This window comes from Mytilus trossulus, chromosome 1, assembly GCF_036588685.1.
Source record: "Mytilus trossulus isolate FHL-02 chromosome 1, PNRI_Mtr1.1.1.hap1, whole genome shotgun sequence".
NCBI classification, from domain to species: domain Eukaryota; kingdom Metazoa; phylum Mollusca; class Bivalvia; order Mytilida; family Mytilidae; genus Mytilus; species Mytilus trossulus.
Window position 1 is genome coordinate 109,189,616 of NC_086373.1, and position 24,178 is coordinate 109,213,793.

The following is a 24,178-nucleotide window of genomic DNA, read 5'->3' on the forward strand; positions in this document are numbered from 1 at the left end:
TCCAGCATTTTAATTTGTTGATTTTTGAGTACGAGTACAAAAAACAGACTCGAAAGTGTTATGACCGCAAGGCCAGGACAACACGCTACTCCAAAAAAATGCGAACAGATCATAGTATCCGTTAGCAACATTATTCCTTAACTCCAACCAACGATACTTTATCGTGTGAAACGATGTTTTATCGCGTTAAACGATGTTTTAACGCGTTAAATGAAGTTTTAACGCGTTAAATGAAGTTTTAACGCGTTAAATGATATTTTAACACGTTAAATGACATTTTAACGCGTTAAATGATGTTTTAACGCGTTAAAATAATGTATCGTAGCAACGTTATTGTGTTGAATTTAACGCGTTAATGTGATTTATTATGACACATGTGGCCAGTGCGACGGATATTTTATCGCGATAAACGTCTATTTTCATCTACAGGATAAATCCCAAACTTGATAATTGCAAAGTTTAACGCGTTAAATATATTGATTTCTTTTCGCGTTAAAATCTTGTTTTAACGCGTTAAAACTGTATTTATCGCGTTAAATGTGATTTTATCGCGTTAAATTTTAACGCGTTACGTTATCGGGTTTTTGACATGATCGGCCTCTCATACAAGCTTACCCTGATTATTTGCGTTTGATATATCGTGCCCTTAATCCAGATTGATTGTGATTGCAGAACACCGATCATTCATTTGTGGTCGTACTGAAATATTTCCTAAATAAAATATTATTTTCCTTGTGAAAGTCCAGTAAGACCTCTTTTTGGCCCCAACATATAGCACTTTTACAAAATTGTTAAAATGTAAACCTTGAGTTATTTATTGGACAGTAGTATGCTTCTGCTACATAAATATGGGCTGTTTTTAACAATGCAATGCACATACATCGGGTACTAGCACCATTAAATCATGCTAAAATACTGAAATCGTCACAATTCTAGCATTTTAGTTTAATTTTAGACGGTTTTCGTGTAAAACAAAAGTGGCCGCATTCGTGTTCATCCTTAATATTGAAATGTAAGTTGTATTTGATGATAAAACATATCATATATAAAGGTTGAGGATAAACACGGATGTGGTCACTTTCGATTTTGGCAAAACCATATGAAAAGTGACATTTTCGACATATTTGGTAGATTTTTCATATTTGAGCTTGAATCGGGCGTTTTTAATGACTAAATATGTTAAAATCTTTCACATAAACTAATTGAATCAAATGAAATATACACTTTAGTGTTTAAAAAGTGGTCAAAATCTTTCGTCAGATGAACCTGAAATTTGAGGCCAAAATCGGTCTTTACCGGACTTACTCCTTTAGAAAAAAACCACTACGTGACAGAAATACAGCACAAACAAACGCAAGAACATTTATAACAGAGAAAACTTAAAGAACTAACAAATAATTTGGTTATCCTTTTTATTATAATGGAGAGTCCTCTTGGAAGTATAAACATGCTTCATACAAAAAATAAACGTGTGATAAGGGCTTTAAAAACCCTACAAAATGACAAAATAAACTGTCCGTTCTGTTCGTAACAAATTTTTACAAATCGACAATATCCGTATTTCAAATCCAGTTGTGCAGTACTAGCTACTGCATGGTTTCATTTTCAAAGTGTGTTATTTTCAGGCCAAAACAAATTAAGTAGATATAGGAAGATGTGGTGTGAGTGCCAATGAGACAACTCTCCATCCATATAACAATTTAAAAATTAAACCATTATAGGTTAAAGTACGGCCTTCAACACGGAGCCTTGGCTCACACCGAACAACAAGCTATAAAGACCTGTATAACGAATAAAAGCACATAAAACATTCAAAGCGGTAAAACATAACAAAAGGAAACCAGAATGCATCAGTGTTTTCTATATGTATATTACTATAGTATGCTGGATTTTCAAATTTGTAGACATATTGAACCACGATGAAAGTATCTGAAATCCAATAACCGAAACTAATAAGGCCAATAAGTAGACATATTTAACTGAGAAATACCGTGATCTTGTACATATTATCGTGTATTTTTTCATCTGTTAAATATATACGGTTTGAAGATGCAGAACAATAATCATTAAGATACCTTTTATAATGTATAAAAATCGATATTTTGTGACAACTGGAAGTATTTTAGTCATTAAGTACAGAGTATAGTATCCCGGCGTTATTATAAAGCTAAGAATCAACAGAACATTTCCTATGTCGTATGAAGAATTCCCAATACGCGGCCTACACTGATGTAGTACTGCATGAAAACACACAACAAGAGCAAGTAGTAACATAGTATGTTCGAGTATTGTTGTTATTGAGGACATCCAGAAAAAATCAGCTCCCATTACCCCGAATAATCTGAGTACTTCAATAACTAGTCTAGGTAAAGATATAAGGGCACTTATTAGTATAATACAATATGTTAACACTAGCTTTCGTGCAATTTGTCTACGCGTGACGCTTGTTTTGATTTGTAACAATGCTGTTATTTCCGACGTTTCATAAGTATCATTGTTGTCCTCATCTATGTTAGATCGCCTATTCGAAGTCCTTGGCCATATTTCAGACAAAAATATCAAGCATAGTAGCGGGTTCTCCGCGAGCATGGGTTCTGTAAAAGGACTAACGTTATGTAATAGTTGACGTATTGAAAGAGATGTGTTGCTTTCTGTGCATCGATACGTTGTGTTTTGAGAAATGTCCGAAACATTTTGTCTGCTTGTAGCATGGTACGTCCACGACGAAATATTTGTGACAACAACTATGATCAACCCATAAAAGGTAAACCAAGAATTGACGAATTGGTATTTAGAAAAAATGATAGATAAAACATGTTTGTACCACATAAAACATGAGACACGAAATATCATATAATAATGCTCCTTCTAGACTGTCGTTGAAACGGACAAACACTTTACATTCAACATGGAAAGCTATCTTTAGGATACGAAACACTACGCATCCAAGACAAAACAAACATAAGAATTTCAATTTAAGGGATTTGCTTTTATTGTGATATTCAGGATCTAAAATATATCTCTTTCGGATTTGTTCTCGTATCCCAACTGAGATACAGGACAAAATTCCAATGCAGTTCAAAACAATCAGAAATGGTCGAGATATCTCAGGTGCTGTGCTGCTGTTTTTCTCAAACGTGTTGCAAGTGTAAATTACTTCAGCCAGCATGACTTCTAACACGGCTGGTAATCTACACACGCAGAACATTTGGTTCTTCAATGAAAACCGTGAGAGGATTTTCCGGTTGTGCTTGAGTGGAGCAATTGTCACCGCTTCAAAGGGTATAGACATTTCTAAATTGCAATTTTCTTATTCGACTGGTCAAAATATTGAAAATCGGAGAATGCTATGCTGTGGTGAATACTTTAACGAAGAGATAGATGTATCATTTACTGTTGTACGTTGAGTTGAACTCCTACAAAATCAGTTGCCGCACGAGAATTTGCCGAAAAAAGTGACATTTAGATTTTGAAATGGTTCTAATTAACAGACCTACAAGTTCAAACTTTCTTTTTGTTTGGTCAATGAGTATGAATGTCGTTTTGGGTGGCGTAGACGCTGTCCGGTGTTGATAGACATCTTAATAAATCTAAAAACCTCATATTTTCATTTTGTCATGCGTGAGGGGATCGGTTCTGATTGAGGACATCGTGAATGCGTGAGGGGACTTGGAATTATATCTTTATATATAAGCTATTCGTCGTTGAAAGTTGCCTCGATATGGTTAAATTGTTTATGAAAAAACATTTGTGTGCATAAATTAAAATTATGAGATCGAATTTTGAAATAACAATAAATCACCAAGTTTTCTTTTTATGAATAAAAGTCTAACCAATGAATTTCAAATATGTCTCCAAAGTCGTGGATTAGGGCAAATAATCGGTATAGTTTACTACCACAATTTGATATTAATTTATGTTGTAATTTTCATTGTTAACTCAGTATAATATTGCAAATCTAATCCTGAATTTTGTCTATCCTATTTTTGGAATATTGTATAAGAATTTCATGTGACGTCACTTGTGCGTTGATGGTATGGCTAACTCGGCTGTGAATTTTTATGTACTGGTTTAGGTTGTTTTATGTATCCGTTTTTATTGTGTAGTTAGTCACCACTTCGATTTTATCATGTATATATTATATAGTCATTTTATAAAACTTCACTGATTGCAAAATTATGAATTATTGGAAACAAAAAAGATGTTCTTATTCCAGACAGAAACCCTAGCCGTATTAGGCACAACTTTTTTGAACTTTTGTTCCTTAATGTACTTGGCTTTCGAACTTTTTTCATCTGTGCGTCACGGATAAGCCTTGTGTGTCTGACGTATAAGTTTTTTTAACCTGGTACCTTTTGTAAGCTATAATTGGCGTGTTTCTCTGTCCTATATGTTCTCTCATTTATTTGTATTGTAGTCCTGTCATGTAATGTTGTCTTTAAATTATATATTTACCATTGCCGTAGTTCTAAGCGGGGGGTTTGGCATGCCACAAAACCGGGTTCATCCAACCATTTTTCCTTGTGTTTTTGTTGTGTCGTAGTTTTTCTCTTATATTTGATGTATTTTCCTCAGTTTTAGTTTGTAGTCCGAATTTGTTTTTCAATTTATGAATTCAAACACCGGTTTACTACTGTTGCCTTTATTAGAGACATATTTGCAATTTATTGGTTAGACGGTTTATTCATATACAGATAACTTTGTGTTGTATTGTATCAATCAAAATATTCAAACAAATATAAAAATTTGTGTTTTAGCAATCCATTTTTTTTTAAATACGCAATATAAGGGACGTTAACTCTTTTCGTAAAAAATATATATAGGACTCAAATCTATGGTGGGTCCCAAATCTATGGCAGATTCCTAATATATGGCAAATGTGACGTCATGCCATCCCAAATCTATAGCAAGTTTTGTAATTTTTAATCTATGGCGGATTTGTATTCACGATTTCCAAATGTATTGCAAATGTTGTGCAAATGGAAAACAATGCAGTACCTATACGACCAATGATTTGTCTTAAACAAGTGTACATGTACGGCAACCGGAGCATGTCTATAAACATTTGTGAAATAAACATTCCATAATGGTCAACCAATTGCGTGATGGTAAAAATAAAACATAACTGATGAATTCATATAAATTTATACAGACTTCAAAATTGAAATGATGTGCACCGTAAAAATAACCTTTTTCTAATCTTTGCATGGTACCTGTTCAACCATTCATTAAACCAACTAATCTAGTAAGTCCATAACAAACAAGAACGGATTTTTTTTTTAATAAAACAGAAATGATAAATAAAAATTAATAGTTTCAATTTTCAAGTTCTATTTATTTTTTTCGTTAATGCATCTTTTTTTTTTTATTTAATGACGATTTAAATCAAATTGATATCCAGTTTTTTATCTTTCACTTTTTAAACCTTGCCAGCCGTTGACAGTAAAATGTTTTCTATAACTCATTTCTCTCAAAAAAAAAAATCGATGAAAAAGGCGGTGCCGTTGGTCATCGCGGGCTTTGGCCGGTACAGCACATTTTCTCTGACTTCCGGATACTAGTAGAAGGTTACATCTTCATTGAGACTATCCGCAAATTGTTGTCGAGGGAAAGGCCTATATTTGGAATGGTGTTCAAATCTATGGGTTCCGCGCCAACGTTTGCAGGGGCGACGATGAAATAGGGCGTTATTTAATTGTGACGCAAGTCAAAGATCTGCCATAGATTTGGGAAAAACTAAAATCTACCATAGATTTTAGTTGTTTGGCATTTGAAACGTCACATTTGCCATAGATTAGGAATCAGCCATAGATTTGGAACCCATCATAGATTTGAGTCCTACATATATACTGGGCTGATGGGCTGATATGATTTTTTTTTAACTTTTATTTGTAGCTAGAAACAAATCGTTGACATATTTTTTCCTTTTATTGTTCGTAAAACATATCTTTCTACAAGGTATTTCAAAATTCTATTTCATTTATTTTGTTTATGCACACAAATGTGTTTTTTCATGAACAATCTGACCACATTTAGGCAACTTTCAAAGACTCATAGTTTGGAAATAATATTATGATTTCACGTCCCCTCACGCATTTACGATGTCCTCAATCAGAACCGATCCCCTCACGCATGCTATAATAAAAATATGAGGGTTTTACATTTATTAAGATGTCGATCAACACCGGACAGCGAACACGCCGCCCAAATCGACATTCATACCCATTGAACGAATAATTAGTAAATTTAAGGTTCATCATAACAAATGGACGAATATGGCCGTATTTTTACCTCAAAAACTACTCTGTGTACAGACTTACCTGTGCTGTTTGAAAATTTTTAATGCCTAGCATCCACTAGATATATAAAAGTTAAATGCATTTTGTGTTTAAGAAAGATAATATCTTTCTTGGTTTTTGCTGGGCATTTTTTTTCCTTTCTTCAGAAGGTGCAAAAATAAACAAACACCTGCATTACTTTGATACTGTCCACTCACTGACTCAGATAAACTCTTTAACTCACCTATAGTTGTGAAGATACCTGGTGTCCAGGTCAATTAAGGACTACAAAACAATACAAACCGGTGTTTTACCTGAGGGAGCATCTCATAGTTGTTCCACAACTTAGTCAATTTTCACACCTTTTGCATGAAGGAAAAAAATGCCCATCAAAATCCAAAAGAGATTTTATCTTTCTGAAACACAAAATGGATTTAACTTTTTTTATATCTAGTGGATGCTAGGCATTAAAACTTTTCCAACTTTACAGGTAAGTCTCTGCTCAGAGTAATTTTTGGCATGTAAATACAGCCATGTGTCCGTTTGTTATGATGATCCTTAAACTTGTAGGTCTGTAATTAGAACCATTTCAAAATTTAAATGTCACTTTTTTAGGCAAAATCTCGTGCGGCAACTGGTTTTGTAGGAGTCTAACTCAACGTACAACAGTAAATGATACATGTATCTCTTTGTTCAAGTATTCACCACAGCATAGCATTCTCCGATTTTCAATATTTTGATCAGTCGAATAAGAAAATTGCGATTTAGAAATGTCTATTCCCTTTGAAGCGGTGACAATTGCTCCACTCAAGCACAACCGGAAAATCCTCTCACGAATTTCATTGCAGAACCAAATGTTCTGCGTGTGTAGATTACCAGCCGTGCTAAACTCGTTAGCATTATTAACCATGAAATACTTCCATCATGGGATATGTTATTCTGGTGTATTATGTTTTTACAGTTCCCAGCTGTCATGGGAAGAATGAATATGGCTTTACACCAGTCTTTAGCTTTAGCTCATTCTGAAGATCTAGTTCCCTTCTACAAATATACAATAGATGTTTATACATTATATTTTACAAAGATATCTTATGATTGAGTAAACCCACAATAATTTGGGATGATATATGGTCTGCTGGAAGGGTAACGAAATTTTGCTTTACAGGTGGCAAAAAGTAAAATCACAAAAATACTGAACTCAGAGGAAAATCAATTTGGAAAGTCCATAATCACATGGCAAAATCAAAAAACAAAACGCATCAAAAACGAATGGACAAGAACTGTCATATTCCTGACTTGGTACAGGCATTTTCAAATGTAGAAAATGGTGGATTAAACCTGGTTCTATAGCGCTAACCCTCTCACTTTAATAACAGTCTCATCAAATTCCGTTACATTTACATGATGCGTTAAATAAACAGTCACAATCAATAAAATAGTCAAAATATGGGAACAACCGACATACCTTATGGTAATTTGAAGTAAGTACAAATTCGACGAGAGCCTCGTTCGGAGATGTCATATTTCAGGGGATTGTAGAAACAATCATTTGTTCATATCCGTGGCAATCTGTGACACATATATGCAAAAACAATTCGTGATTACGCCGTCCGTTTAATATTCAAAGAATGAGACAAAGTCACCGTCACCTGCCTTGCAAATTTAGATTCATAATCGGGAGTAAGAAATCGTCGGACCACCGTATTGGTATCCAACGATCTAAGAGCGGGAAATATATCGGTAGTGAGATGAAACACCGACACATCAAACAATTTGTGATGGTGAGTGAACTTTTGTTGTTTCGATTTTAGTCGTTCTTCATAATTTTGCAATGACATTTTTTTGCAAGGAGCACACCCCTGTTTACAAAGTCCTCTTTGAGTGATCTAACACTAGCATAACGTATTAATTAACTGAGTTATACAAACTCCATACGATGGAGCAGAGAAGGGTATGTTACTGCTGAGAAATTTGAAAAGCTGAAATTTTCACATGTGTCATAGATTCTAGTTTAAAGTCGTCCATTTTGTCAAAATCCAGGAGAAGATTTCGATGTAGATCGGAATCAGGCTATCTACTCTCTGTAGCACCCGTTATTATTTCATTCGGATATGAGATGTAAGCACTCATTGAAATATGGATAATTGAGAAACAGAACCTTATACATCATCATATCTGGAATTAAAATTAGAATTGCAAGATACTTTTTCATTGTTTTTTTGTAAAGGTTCTCAATTTGATATCCAGTGAACGAAAACAAAAGAGAAGTCAATAATACACTAATACTGGATACGATACTGATCAAAAGTTATTTCTTAATAATATTTATACATTTTAAAGAAGTTATTTGTTTACTGTGTTATCAGAAATATACAGTTTTGTGTTCAGTATTAATCGCGATAATTGCTTTATAAGCTTGTGAAACTGAAATTTAAAAATGCCAAAATTTGATGCATATTGATAAAAAAAAAAGAAACAATCATGTACATACACTATCTTCCGGATCATCATTTTTCGGACTGTCCCAAAAAGACCTTTTCATGTTATAATTTTCCCCTAAAATCTGACTTCATGTGTTCGCTATCTACCTATTTTCATTATGTATAACTAAATCGGCTTACAAGATCATCGGCAGTTTGCGGAGGTCATCTCGATAGATAACTACATTGCGCGTCTGGTTTACAATACGTACGAAATGTTGATACATTGTAGAGAGCCTACACATTGTTTTGGACTTTTTATAATTTTGTTAAACCTTATAGTATGTTATAGATAAAATATGAGAATTTTGTTCAGATTAAAGAGAATGAATTTAACAGCTTATGCCCTTTAAATATATTATTATATTATACAGTATTTATAAAAGCGCATTATATAATCTTAAAATCACCCTAAGCGCTAATAAGTATCTCGAAATACGCATGCATTAATCTAAAATAAATTATTTAAAATTAAGAATGGAAATGGGAAATATGTTAAACAGACAAAAACCAGACCAAAGAGCAGATAGCAGGCGAAGACCACCAAAGGGTCTACAACATTGCTAGAAAAATCCCGCAATCCCGAAGTTGGCTTCACCAGCGCCTAAACAAATATGCGTACTAGTTCAGTGACGTCATAACATGATTCAACTGTCACTGAAATTTTGAACGCCAGACGACAAAGCAAGAAAAAAAATCGGCATCAAGAGGGTTATAGACGAAACACTCGTCTGGCGTTCACAATTTCAATCTTGGTATAAATAATGAGTTTAATATGGAACAACTTTGAATGAGCCAACAAAAGACGAAACACCCGCCTGGCGTTCACAATTTCAATCTTGGTATGAATAATGAGTTTAATATGGAAAAACTTTGAAAAGGCCCGCAAGTAAAAAAAATGGTTCGTCTCATGAGAACGACATCTTCATTTCACATTTACATGTTAAATTTCGGCCCTGTACATGCATGCATATTTTGGCTTATAAAACAGCATCAGTCAGCATATCAGTAGGCAAACCAGTCAGAAACATACCTACACATTTCGTCAAGGATATATGTATACGTCTATGCCTTTATAAATATAAAATGAACATTTCATTTGAACATGTATGCAATATTGTCCCATGTACACATACCGCCCAAAGAATATTGTGCTAGTTCAGAAATGACAGTTACCTACTGCTAACTTCCTTGTCAGCGATAGCTTAGTCTTTTGTTAATTCTGTTTCCTTATAACAACATTATATATTCTTTCTTTAGTAACTTATAATTTTAGCCATAACTCATCTTTCACACTTATTACTCGGAACCGTTTAAGTCGCAATAAAGAAGAAGGCTAATGAAGTAAACTAGGCGTTTAAAATTCGCAAAATAGACTGAAAACCCAGATTCCACATATGTCACGGTTTATTGGCAGTAGAAACGAATTGATAAACTGACTTAATAGTTTCGTTATAAATAAGGCATATAAAATTTTCATGTCGGGCCTTTTATGGCCGACTATACGGGTTGTGGTTTTCTCATAGCTGAAATCCATACGGTTGCCTATAATTGGCTTACATCCACTTCGTTTTAACTTTGGTGGCTAGTTGTCTTATTGACAATCATACCACATCTTCTTGTTTTTTTTTATATTAATCAATCATGCCATAGCAGTATGTGTGTGCAGGACTTTAAAGTGCTATTCAAATCAATCATGTCAATTGCTAAATTTCGATTTTATTACGCGCTAACGTGCAAAGGTTTGGTGAGATGTTCCATCGGTATAAATTGCTACATTTGTTGTCCATTCGTTTGATTTGTTTGAGATTTTGATTTTGCAATTTGATAACGGACTTTTCAATTTCGACTTTTCCTCGGAGTTCCATATTTTTGTGATATTACTTTATGCTACAGCTCGATGGTGTAATGGGAATGAAGTTTAGACAATGGTTTTTGTTTGTTGCTATGCTCCTATTATTTTTTTTTGTTTTTTGTTTTGTTTGTAAGTTAAGCAGTTGTCTTTCTCTTTTATATGGTTGTAAACGGGTCGTTGTGTTGCTCTATAATTGCTTTGCGGCGTTGGATAATGTTATAGTTGGATTTTTTTGGGTTTTTGCGGATAGCTGTCTCATTGAAAATCAAACCACATCCTATCAATATTTTTAAAATACGATATGTGTAAGAAAAAAAGTGTTATGATTGCATTGCAGTAGCTTGTATATTCTTATAGCTGTCTCAAGCCATTATGCGATATTAGCTGTGCAAGCCAATGTTCCGCGTTAAAGGCCGTGTGGTAACTTTTAGTTCAGATGTCTCATTGGCAATCATATTAGTATACTACACCTCTAGTCGTTTGATTACTGTCTAGTTGAAAAATAGCCACCACTTTAACAGAAATGACAAACCATAATGTAAAAAAATAATATATACGTCACAAAAAAAAAACCGTCACATATGATACACGTATATGTGACGCGCAGTTTATATTTAGTTTAAGATGTTCTAGTGTGCTGTCGTAATTTCATGGGATTTGTCCGTTGTTATTCTGCGGCTTCATGTTGCAATGTAGTATCATATCATTTATTTATTGATCTCTGTGCTGAGTGTTGCATTGCAGGACCTTGACTAAAAACATCTGACATGAGACTGTTCCCACTCGTTTGATATTTACAGCCCCCCCTTAAGCCATTTTAATACTGAGTATCTAAACAAAATTCAACATGAATATCATGAAAGGTTGAACGAAAAGTATTGTGTACTATTATTTGTCTGTCTGTCCTTTTATTTTTTAGCCACGGCGTTGTCAGTTTATTTATTTTTAATCTATGAGTTTGAATGTCCCTCTGGTATCTTTAGCCCCTATTTTAAGAAATTCTGGAAAATTTATATCTCAATCTTGCTCTGAAATCAAAGTTAACTAACATTACTTTGATATTTAATACACTCCTTCTCATGATTCACCATTTGAAAACAGGTCAATACTTTTCATTTTTCAACCCTGAGTTTTTGACATTTTACCTATAATGTCTGTTGTTCTTTCGTTCACACATCATTTATATACAATTTTATACAACTGTCATACTAGTGAGAGGTTTAGATAGTAAAACAAGGTTTAATCCACTATTTTCTACATAAGAAAATGCCTGTACCAAGTCATGAATATGGCGCTTGTTATCCTCATGAATCTGGCAGTTGTTATCCATTCGTTTGATGTGTTTGGGCTTTGGATTCTGCCTTTTGCTTAGAGACTTGTCGCTCCTCGAATATTTTTTGTTACTTAACTTTTTCTTGAATTAACTTTAGTATGTACTGTACTGTACTGTATTCCTGTCACTTAATGTTATCACATTAACTATATTTGTTGAACATTATTCAGCGGTAGTTTTGGCTAGCCGTGAAACCAGGTTCAACCTCCCATTTGTCTTAAAATATCCTATACCAAGTTAAGAATATATCAGTTGTTATCATATAGTCCAATTCTATGTATGGTGGCGTTGGCATTTGTGGTAGTTCAGATGTGCTGTTGTTTCGTTGTTTTCCTCTTATAGTTGATGTGTTTCCTTCGACTTGGTTTATTACCCGGATTAGTTTTTACTGTAACAAATTATGACATAGGTATACTTCTGTTGCCTTTATTTATAAATATACATCCATACCAATTACTTTTGTATAATTGAGTAATTGGCCTTTTTGAAGGACATATATATCAATCCATTTTGTTCTCTGAGGAAGGATATAGACTTCAAATTGTTGTCTGCTTTGCACTTTTTTCAAGTAGAGTAACCAATATATACTAGTCAACAAAAGAAACGGTACACGACTTTGGAATACAATTTATCAAAAAGTAATAAATATAAAACGAAATGAGATACACTATTTTAAAAAGCTTTCATTTTCAATGTATGCACATATGATAATGAATAACAAAACCTGTTGGAAAGTAAATAAATTCCATGTAAACGATCACAGTGCGCAAATTAGTTTTGCGGAAAGTTGGATAAAAAATCGACACTCAATTTTCTAAGTACCAAATGAATTTTTAAATTTGTTTAAAAATATTCAATAACTTAATCAAGTTATGTCCATGTTGTAAATGATAGATTGAAATATAGTTCTTTTTAGATTTTTGGTGAAAATAGTGTTTTTTGAAATCTCAAAAAATGCAAAAAGAAAAAAAAAATGTTTTTTTCTCAAATCAATGCTTACGATATGAAAACAACACACTGTAAATTTGGAACATTTCGGATTAGTTTTTAGATTGTAATCGTATACTTTACACATACTGTCAATTAATCAAATGATAATGTATACATTTTAACGGTTTCTTGTGGGCCGAACTTTGCTTTACAAATAAATAAAGAAAATTGATGATTTTTGAAAAAGAATTGATGGCAAACATTGTCTTTACCTTTAAATGAGAGGTTGGCACTTCTGTTTTTAAAATTACCGTTTTTTGTAAAAAAAAATAAAAAAATTTAACCAAATTATGTCATGAAAGCAAAAAACTTTTTTTTTTTCAAACGGATTTACATGGTCATTAAGTATTACTACCTTTAATATTGGTCCTTTAAATGGAAAACTTCATCTTAAATTTGAAAAAAAGTTGTGTATCGTTTCTTTTGTTGACTACTATATATTACATACATACTAGTCACTACTAGACGAAACGCGGGTCTATTGTAAGTTTTGAAAAGAGGGCCTCAGGGAAGATTAGTGATTGTAACTAACTGTGTTTACCCTCTTTAAATAAAGAATTTATTATTATTATTATTATTATTATAATGAGCTGGTATGTCTGATTATTTTTTTTTTCATACTAGTAATCAGGAGTTCCAATTGGGATTGTGCTAGCAATTTATTATCGAATCAATTTGAAGTTAGCACATATTCAAAAGTTAAAAACCCTATAAAATCACATAGAGAAGCATTCAATTTTGAAAACTGTAAAAGCATTTTACATTAAACATTATCAGCATCTTCATGTCAGTACTTCCTGCTCACTGGGTATTCAATTTTTTTCATTTTCAGGTTAATATCAAAATATACAAAACTAATTAGGACCTGTACAACGAATAAAAACACATAAAACATTCGAATCTGTAAAACATAACAAAAGGAAACAAGAATTTTTCAGTGTTTTCGATATGAAAACTGCTGTAGTAAACTGGATTTTGGAATTTGTATACATATTGTACCACGATGAAAGTACTAGAAATCCAATAACCAAAGTTAATGAGTCCAATCAATAGACATATATGATTCACTGAGAAAAACCGTGATCTTGAAGATGTAATCGTGTATTTTTTCATCTGTAAAATGTACACAGTTTGTAGGTATAGGACGATAATCCGTAAAATTCCTTTTGTAATGAATAAACTTCGATATTTCGTGACTATTGGAAGTATTTTAGCCATTAAGTACAGAGTATAGTATCCCGTCGTTAAGATAAAGCTAAGAATCAACAGAACGTTTCCGATGTCATATGCAGTATTTTCAATACTCGGCACACACTGGTGTTGAACTGCATGAAAACACACCACAAGAGCCAGTAATAACACAGTATATTCGAATATAGTAGTTATAGAGGATATCCAAAAGAAATCAGTTCCTATAAACCCCAATAATCTGAGTACTTCAATAATTAGTCTAGGTAATGATATTATGCCACTTATCAGTATGATAAAGTATACTTGCTTTCGTGAAATACTGGTTGATCTACGCGTGACGCTTGTATTACTCTGCAATAATGCTGTCATTTCTGACGTTTCGCTAGTAGCAATGTTGTCTTTTTCTATGCAGCCTGGCGTATAAGATGTCCTCGGCCATATTCCTGACAAAAATAACAAGCACAGAAGCGGGTACTCAGCGAGCATGGGTTCTATAAAAGGACTGACGTTATGTAATAGATGACGTATGGAAAGAGATGAGTTATTATCTACGCATCGATAGGTACTGTTTTGAGAAATGTCCGAAAAGTTTTGACTACTTGAAGCAAGGTACGTCCACGAAGAAATATTTGTGACCACAATTATAATTAAACCATAAAAGGTTAACAAAGAATTGACGAATTGGTATTTAGAAAAATAAAAGATAAAACATGTTTGAACCACATAAAATGAAATACACGAAATATTATATAAAACGGCTCCCTCCAGACTGTCATTGATATGGAAAAAAAACTTACATTCAACATGGAAAGCTATCTTAAGGATGCGATACACTACACATCCAAGACAAAACAAAAATAAAAATTTCAGTTTAAGGGATTTGCTTTTATCATGAGATTCCGTATCCAAAATATATCTCTTTTTGATTTTTTCTCGTATCCCAATTGAGATGCAAGACACAATTCCAATGCTGTTCAAGACAATCAGAAGAGGTCGCGTTATCACAGGTGCTATGCTGCTTTTTTCTTCAAACGTGTTGCAAATGTACATAACTTCGGCTAGTAAGACTATCAAACTTATTAGAATGATTAATCCCGCGATACTACCATCATGGGGGATGTTATATCGGTGCATTTTGTTTTTCAAGTTACCCGCAGTGAGTGGAAGAATGCATATCGCATTACACCAGTCTTTGGCTTTGTTCATTTTGAGGATCTAGCCTACAAATAAACATTAACTTATTACACTCATATGATTTAAATAAGACAGCAGTTTAACTTAAACAAAAGAAAGCTAAACATAAAAAATCAAAATGGCAATTATGTAAATACTAGCAACATTTTTCAACAATTTCACATACATACAAGTAAATAGAATTAAAATAAAGTACATTGCTGCTAATGATTTTGTTATGATTTTTCACGCTTTGAAATTAATATTTTTACATCCTTTTCCAAATAGGAAAAAAAATATCTGGACGATGATAGCTTTACTTTGAATAAAAGTTTCATTTGGCTTAGCATTTGGTCTTACTCATCTTTTGTTATAAAAATACTAAAACTGTGTCAAATTATTACAAATTGTAGTATTCAGCAATATTTGAGCATTTAAATTCCACCATACATAATGAGCCTTGATATTGTTAGTAACTCAAAATACACATGAATTGATATCCAATGAATATGTCTATAATATACCCTGTACTCATTTGTACGGTATCATCATTTTACGTTTACCTGCAAAATTGTAGACGTTAATAAACAGCACCAGCTGACATATTAATAAGCCAAACAGTCTGAACCATACTTACTTTTGATATTTACGAGGGTATGTGTATACGTCTATGCCTTTATACATGGACTATGTCCCATCTAAACATCAAGTCCAAATAATATTGTGCTAGTTCAGAAATGAACGTTAGCTATTGTACACTTCCTTGTCAGTGATACTTTAGTCTTTTGTTTAATAGTGTTTCCTTATGATAACTTTAAATATTTTTACTTCAGAAACTTACAATGTTAGCCACAATTTACCTTTTTCACAACTCATTGGGTGTGTTTCCTTGTTCCTGAAAGTGACTGACAAAATTGTTTAAGAAATGATTCATGGTGTCGCTCGTGGTAAAATATCTAGCTTAAAGGGCCAACTCGTGGGAAAATCAGTTTAAATTCAAGACCCCATGAATTATTTAGATTCTGATAGGACAAATACGGCAATTTCTTTGGACCTAACGCTCTTGACGATAGCATATATTTGCCATCTACATTATTAAATGCACTACTACATTGACATCATATAGCGGAGCAAACTGAATAAGTGACATGCTTAAACCATTTACAATAGCGTATTAGATAGGTTTGAATGAATTCAAATGATGATTTATTTATATATCTTATATGTATAAAAAAGAGAGCTTATAACACAATTTAACATAATTTGTTTACATTTCTTTGTTGTGATGATTGTCACAAGCGTGTATTTTCCCGTATAATGCTTATATTCTTACGTCATCATTCTAGAACGTCGGGTTGGTCATTCATAGAAAAAAAAGCATATGACGTGGTAGTACGAATGGAACAGCCAAAACTATATTTTCATATTTTACCACGGATGTGTACTCAAAGCGTTTGAAGGCATCCTGTTAGAATATTTCATTTACATCCTCACACTTGTAGAATTTCCCATAAGCAAAAAATAGGTACTGCATACACCACATGTCACGGTTCATTTTGTTTTATAAGTCTAATTGAAAAAGAGTGAACGAATGATTCTAGGTTGAATGACATTTCAGTGATCAACGATTACCCTCCTGATCAAGTGGACCTTTCAATATATAATACACTGAAATCAGTATCATTCGTTTCTTTTGGTTCTATGCCATGGTATCTACCAAATTTCAAAACTATAAATATCTGATAATTTGTATTGTTATTGTCTGGTTAATTTGCATTTATTAATGTTTTAAACTTTGGATGTTATTTCACACTGAGCATGGAATATGAGTTAATTGTTCAGTCAAACTCATTAGGTACATACGTGCTTAATACTTTTTTTATAATCAATTGGCCCTTGAGAGGTAATTGATGTACATTTGTTGTACTAATTTTAAATTGAAACGTACTCTTTTAACAACAGTTTATCAAAAATATTTCAGAAAATGGAAAATCACTATGCTATAAATGGAGTACCAAGCTGTTCATTGTAAGTTCATTACACAATATGCTATTCAACTAATCGAAATATAAAGTTCGTTTGAGTGTATAATCACTTAAATAACCCCTCCAAATGTCCATCTTTTGTATTTCTAAGTTTGGAACGCCATTAATGATTTCTTTTGTTATATCCTTAATGATTTGTCATTTAAAAGATTTTGGTATTGATGGCAATAAATTGTCAGTATTTGTTTAATGTATAATACAATTATTGTTCATAGGAGAGGTGAGCATCCAAAATTGTCCACAAGAAGCTTATATCATTGAGGGCACCGCCCCAAGTGATATAATGTTTTAGGGTTGACAGTTTTGGATATTCATCTCTTTTTATTTAAGTACGGGTCACAATTGCATTATACCGAAGTAACCGAAAAAGGGTCGTTTGAACCGTAGGCAAAGCATTTACCTTTATACTGTATATTAGCAAACATAACATAATATAAAGTTTGAAAATTATAAATGTGTGTTTTAGAATTTCTCGTATGTACCACAATAATATCTCTTTGTAAAATAGTAATGGCCCAGAAGAGATATCATATGCACTCGATCCATGTACAAAACCTTGTTTCCTCGTCACTCGATTGGCTTCAAGTAACTTAAATACTTGCATCTGTTACGTGACTTTTATGGAAGATAAGTTGTCTACAAAACAAAGAAACTCAATAAACTCATCATAAATACCAGGACTAAATTTTGTTTATACGCCAGACGCGCGTTTCGTCTACAAAAGACTCATCAGTGACGCTCGAATCCTAAAAAGTTCAAAAGGACAAATAGAGTACGAAGTTGAAGAGCATTGAGGGCCAAAAGGTTATTGGCTGGTGAATAGGTTTAAAGGTTGTCGTTCTTCCTTTCAAAGAAATGAAAATTTACTTATTCCATGTCACGTGATCACATGTTACCCTATAGAATTGTCCATAGGATATATAAGGTAATATAATCACAATTGTTCAGCAGTGGAAATATGTTACAGTTGGACTCATTAGATATCCATGGGTAAACTAGTATTTTCCAAAACCGTAGGATGGCCTCTAAATTTCTATATTTGTGTCAATAACTGCTGCATCATTGACGTAAACCCGAATTATTCATTATTTCAACTTGTTACAACCGAATGCATCATAGACTCGATTTTCACTTGGAACACAGAATTTGACAATATTGAGGAGGAAGGGGTTATTTTTACTGTTTGTGGGTTCACTTTTTTGTGATACAAGGATCGCTTGGAGCACATAAATTAATTATGCAGAGAAAATAATTATTTGACTGGTTAAAGATTCAATGATCATTTTAAGCACAATAATTGAAAAATAAAAAAAGCAATAGTTTGAACGGTTGTATTTAAAGATGTGTTTAACTTTTATTTTCAGAATCAACTTATAAAAATATAAGATGAAAATTAAGACTTGTACAAAGAATAAAAGCACATGAAACATTCAAATCTGTAAAATAAAACAAAAGGAACACAGAAGATGTCGGTATTTTCTATCAGCATGTTGCTGTAGTAAGGGTCTCGGAAATTTTTTTTCATATTGAGCACCGATGAAAGTATCAGAAAACCAATAACCAAAATTGATTAGTCCAATAAACAGACATGCATCATGAACTGAGAAATACTGTGATCTTGAGGATGATATTGTATATTTTGTCATCTGTAAAATATACACGGTTTGGAGATATAGAACGATGATTCTTAAACTGTCTTTAAAAATGAATAAACCTCGATATTTTTTGAAAATAGGAAGAATTTGCATCATTAAAGGCAGAATGAAATATCCTGTTGCTATGATAAAGCTAAAAATCAACAGAACATTTCCCATGTCATATGATGTATTCTCTTTACGCGGTTTTTGACGTCGAACTGAATGAAAACAAACCGCAAGAGCAAGCAGTTGTACACTATATTCGAATGTTGTAGTAATAGAGGAAATCCAGAAAAAACGATCCCCTAAATCTCCAAATAAAGAAGTTCAGTAACTAGTTTAGATAAATATATCATGCCGCTTATCAGTACCGTACATAAGGTTATCCATAGCTTTCTTGGAACAAGGACAGGTCTACGCGATAGGCTACTTTGGTTTTGTAACAATGTTGTCATTTCTGACTCTTCCATCGATTCATTACAATCCTCTTCTATATTACATTGCGTATTCGTTGTACTTGGCCACATTTCTGACAAAAATATTAAGCACAGCAGTGGGTACTCAGCTAGCATGGGTTCAGTAAAAGGTCTTCCATTTTGAAAAAGATTATCCAAAGAAAGAGATGAGTTACTTTCCCGATCTGTGATGTTTTTAGGCGAACCTCTTAAAAGATCGTGTTCTCCAGTAGCTTGGTATATCCACGAGGAAATATTTGTCACTACAATAATGACCAAACCATATAAGATAAACAAAGAATTGACGAACTGGCATTTAGAAAAGTAATAGACAAAGCCTGTCTGTACTAGATAGAAGGAAAGACATGACACATCATATAAAACAGCTCCTTCCACACTATCATGGATTCGGACATACACCTTGCATTTAACATGAACAGCTATCTTTATGGTACGATAAACTACACATCCCAAGCAAAACAAACATAAAAATTTCAACTTAAGGGATTTGCTTTTATCCTGAGATTGAAGGTTTAAAATATATCTCTTTCTTATTTGTTCTCGTGTTCCAACTGATATACATGACAAAATTCCTATACAGTTCAATACAGTCATTAGTTGTTGGGAGTTATCAGGTGCTGTTTTGTTTGTTTCCTTAAACGAACGACAAATGTACATCATTTCACCCAACATGACTATCAAACTAGTAAGCATGATTAATCCTGAAATACTTCCATCATGGGAGATATGATTGTGGTCTCTTTTGCTTTTGCAGTTCCCAGCTGTCAGGGGGAGAATAAATATCGATTTACACCAGTCTTTCGTGTTGTTCATTCTGGACTAATAGTTACTACCTGTAAAAAATACAATATTGTTAATTTTTCATGTTTTCCTCGTAGTTCGGTATAAGGCCTTTGAAAATAGTTGTATTAGATACTTTAGGAGTGTCAAAAATGATCATATTGGTGATTTCGAATTTGTTCAAAGTTTATTTTCTTCTACCCTATATACATATACCTCTTTGCCACATAATCTGGTTTATGAAAAATATCCCATACCTAATTATATAAGCATTTAAAATATCACAATGCTAAAAATTTGTTCGAACTCTTTTTTTTTGTCATTTTCTAGAACCAACGAACAAGAGAACTATGTCAACTGGACCTGCTTCATATGATGACTGGAGATTCCGTATATTGTCATCTTATCCGAATTCTATAGGGAACTAGCTGTATACTATCTTTTTTTTCGAATTAATATTGGTTCACACATAGTGTTTTTACATCGGAAATAAACACATTTATTATACAACCAGTTGATGGAATGATATGGATTATGTGTGTGTATTTTTGTGTGTTGGATTATGTTGGTTTATGTAATGTATCGGATTTTTCTGTAATAAGTTAGTACTTCAGTTTAATCATGTATATCTATTATATAGTCATTTTATAAAATTTACCGTTTTCAAAAGTATAAATTATTATAATCAATAAGAATGTTCTTATCCCAAGCTGAAAAACCTAGCCGTATTCGGGACAATTTTTTTGAACTTTTGTTCCTCAGTGCTGTTCTACTTAATACTTGTTTTGGCTTTCGAAATTTTGTATCTGGGCGTTACTAGTTAGTCCTGTGTATACGTAACGCACTTCTGGCTTATTAAATTTTAAATCTGGTGCCTTTTGTTAGCTTTTATTCCACCTGAGATCACCCCTAGTTTTCGGTGGGGTTCGTGTCACTTTTTATTTAGTTTTCTATGTTGTGTCATTTGTATTATTGTTTGTCTGTTTGTCTTTTTCATTTTTAACCATGGCGTTGTCAGTTTATTTTCGATTTATGAGTTTGATTGTCCCTTTGGTATCTTTCGTCCCTCTTTTATAGTTAATTACACTAAGTGCTGTTTTCAGCTATCTTAAGAGCATTTAATACTTTGATGATAAACATATGCATGATATATGTATTTTATCTTACAAATGTATATCCACTTATATGCAGAATTATAGATTATAGCGCAATGAAAAAAATTGTTTGATTAAGTCGCATATGGTAGTGAAACATTTCATCCTTTATTATCTTTATTTACGCTAAATTGCATTCGTGGATTTTTTTATATTAGAATTAAACGATGTCACATTTTTGGCGTACATACTAATAACTTGTGTTAACTGTTATTTACCTTTCAAGTGGACCCACTGTGAGCGAATCATTAAGTTACAAATGCAATGACAATCTACTTTGTATTTGATATTGTTTCTTCAGCACATACGACCCAGCGAATATTGAGCAAGTAAGGATATTGAAAATTACGGTTAAAGCTTGTTAAATTTCCTTGTCAGTTATATGTTCTCTATTCTTTTGTGAAAAAAACTTCCGTATAACAATTGTTTTAAATCCAACATAGAGGAGCTGAATAAACCTAAAAGGACCCAAAGAAAAGTCAGACAATGAATCAGAACTGATTGAGATACAGTCCTTAATTTACAATCATTTCCTAATTTTATAGCAGCAAACTTGAATAAATAAATATCCGTATTTGTATACAGGTACAGAACAAATTTTCATATATCCATAAAATCTATTATTCATGTCAGTTCCAAACTGCCGCTTTTCTCTCCTTTGGTATTAAAACCTTAAAAGGACGTTACAATTGTCAGCTTTCAGGTTATCAATAGTACAATTTGTAACATATTCTATGCTACATACTATGGTGTTTATATTTACTCAGTTTATCTCGTGCATGTTCACACAACAGGGACTATAATTACAGAGGTTTCGTTCTTACACAAAAAAAATGCTCCAACGGGGTAATAAGAAAATAAATAAAAAGGTAATATTACACAAAATGTTGACATCCAAGGTAAATTAAAAAAGGAAAACCCATTGAAACGGACAAAATCAAGCCTAATGAAGAAGAAAAAAGACGGAAATCGTCACATCATAAGTTTGATCATCTTCACTAGACAGTGGTTACGATCCAATGCCCTGTCAAGGATGAAGTTTTATGGTAACTATCACAAATTGGTTGACCGATACAATGTGTTGGTGTCTTGCCAATGTGTTGGTGTCACTATTGACATGTTTTTTGCGGTGTTAGATCTTTAGGATATCAGTTTAGTCTTCTGGTTCGTAATTTTACCGGTTGTGCCCTAAACACGATTGTGATATATATATTGACCGAGTGTTAATTCGTATGGCGGGTGATGTATGCATTGCAGGAGAAGCTTTTTTCACGTGTTTTGTCATATAAATGTATACTTACATATGTTATACCAACTTACTTTGAATTTAATATTTCTCCATCTACACATATGGCCAAATAAATATTGTTTAGCTAGGATAGTAAAAATAATGGTTAAAACTTGGAACATTTCCTTGTCAATTATTCTTCATTCTTTTGTTGACAATTTTTTCAAGGTTTAACTTCTTAGAACAAAACTAACCACCGTAGCTTTTGATTTATGCCATATTTAGCTTTGGTGTTGGAAGGACGTATTAAATTTGTGTGAGCAACACGAACCCTATCAGAAACTTGAGGTGATCTAAAAAGTAAAAACACAAAAATACTGAACTCCGAGGAAAATTCAAAAAGGAAAATCAAAAATCAAAAGGCAAAATCAAAAGTCCAAACTCATCAAACGAATGGATAACAACTGTGGCTTATAATGTATGAAATTGCAAGTAAACTGGAAAAAATGGTTGAAGAAAAAAACCAAAAAACATGTCAACTGATTTAGGTATATATTCTTCCAATTTTTAATCTACAATTGATAAACATCCACATGAACCAGAAATAAAATATCTACCTCAAAACTATGTACATATGAGAGATAAATGATACATTAGAGATTGCTTATTTTACCTGTCAGTTTTTATATTTCGTCAATAATGAAGAGATATTTACCCATACTCAAGGGTTGACTTTTCTCCTTTTCTCCTTCCATTCTACAGAAAAAAACCTGTAAATGGGATGTGGAAATATGCAGTTCGTCCGACCAATAATGAGGATGTTATATCATTTGACCCATGTAGGATAAATGCAATGCTCCTTGCACGTTAAACAGCCTTGCAACAATAACTGAAAATCCAGAAATTATTGCAAGCATTTATTACTGCTTTTTTTTTTTAAATAAACAATAATGCCAGATATATGAATGCTATTTCAGGAAAATCTAGACGACAATGTTAGTTTTATATATCCCAATGCAAGTTTTTATCATTGTGATATCACCCAGTCGCTATATATTCGAATTTTTTGTAAAACTTGCGATAAATTTTGAGTTAACAGAATCTTATTTGCAAGACAATATTTCTGCCCAACTAGCATACGCTGATTTTTTGCATATCGAACATTGTGTCTTTTATTTTATTGATTGTGATTGCCGAACACCAATCAGTTGTTCTGGTACTGATTTTGCATGACATATTACCAATTAATACATCATATTTTGTCTTTTAAACCAATTTGATCTAATCCTTTTGATAATGTGCAAAAAAAAAATTTCTCATACAAATTTAGGAATATTTTTGAGAAGGCAAACAAAAATCATAGTTCATTAATTTATATTGTCGAATACAATACATGGTTGTCTCATTTTGTTTACCAAACTTAACAGCCGTAACAATCAACAAGAACGATTCAAATACTGCAACTTCGTTTATTTCCATCTTGTCATAACAGATGTGGACAATCATGTTCATCATATCTAGTTGACCTGTGCTTTAAATATACTTAGCAATGCTGTAC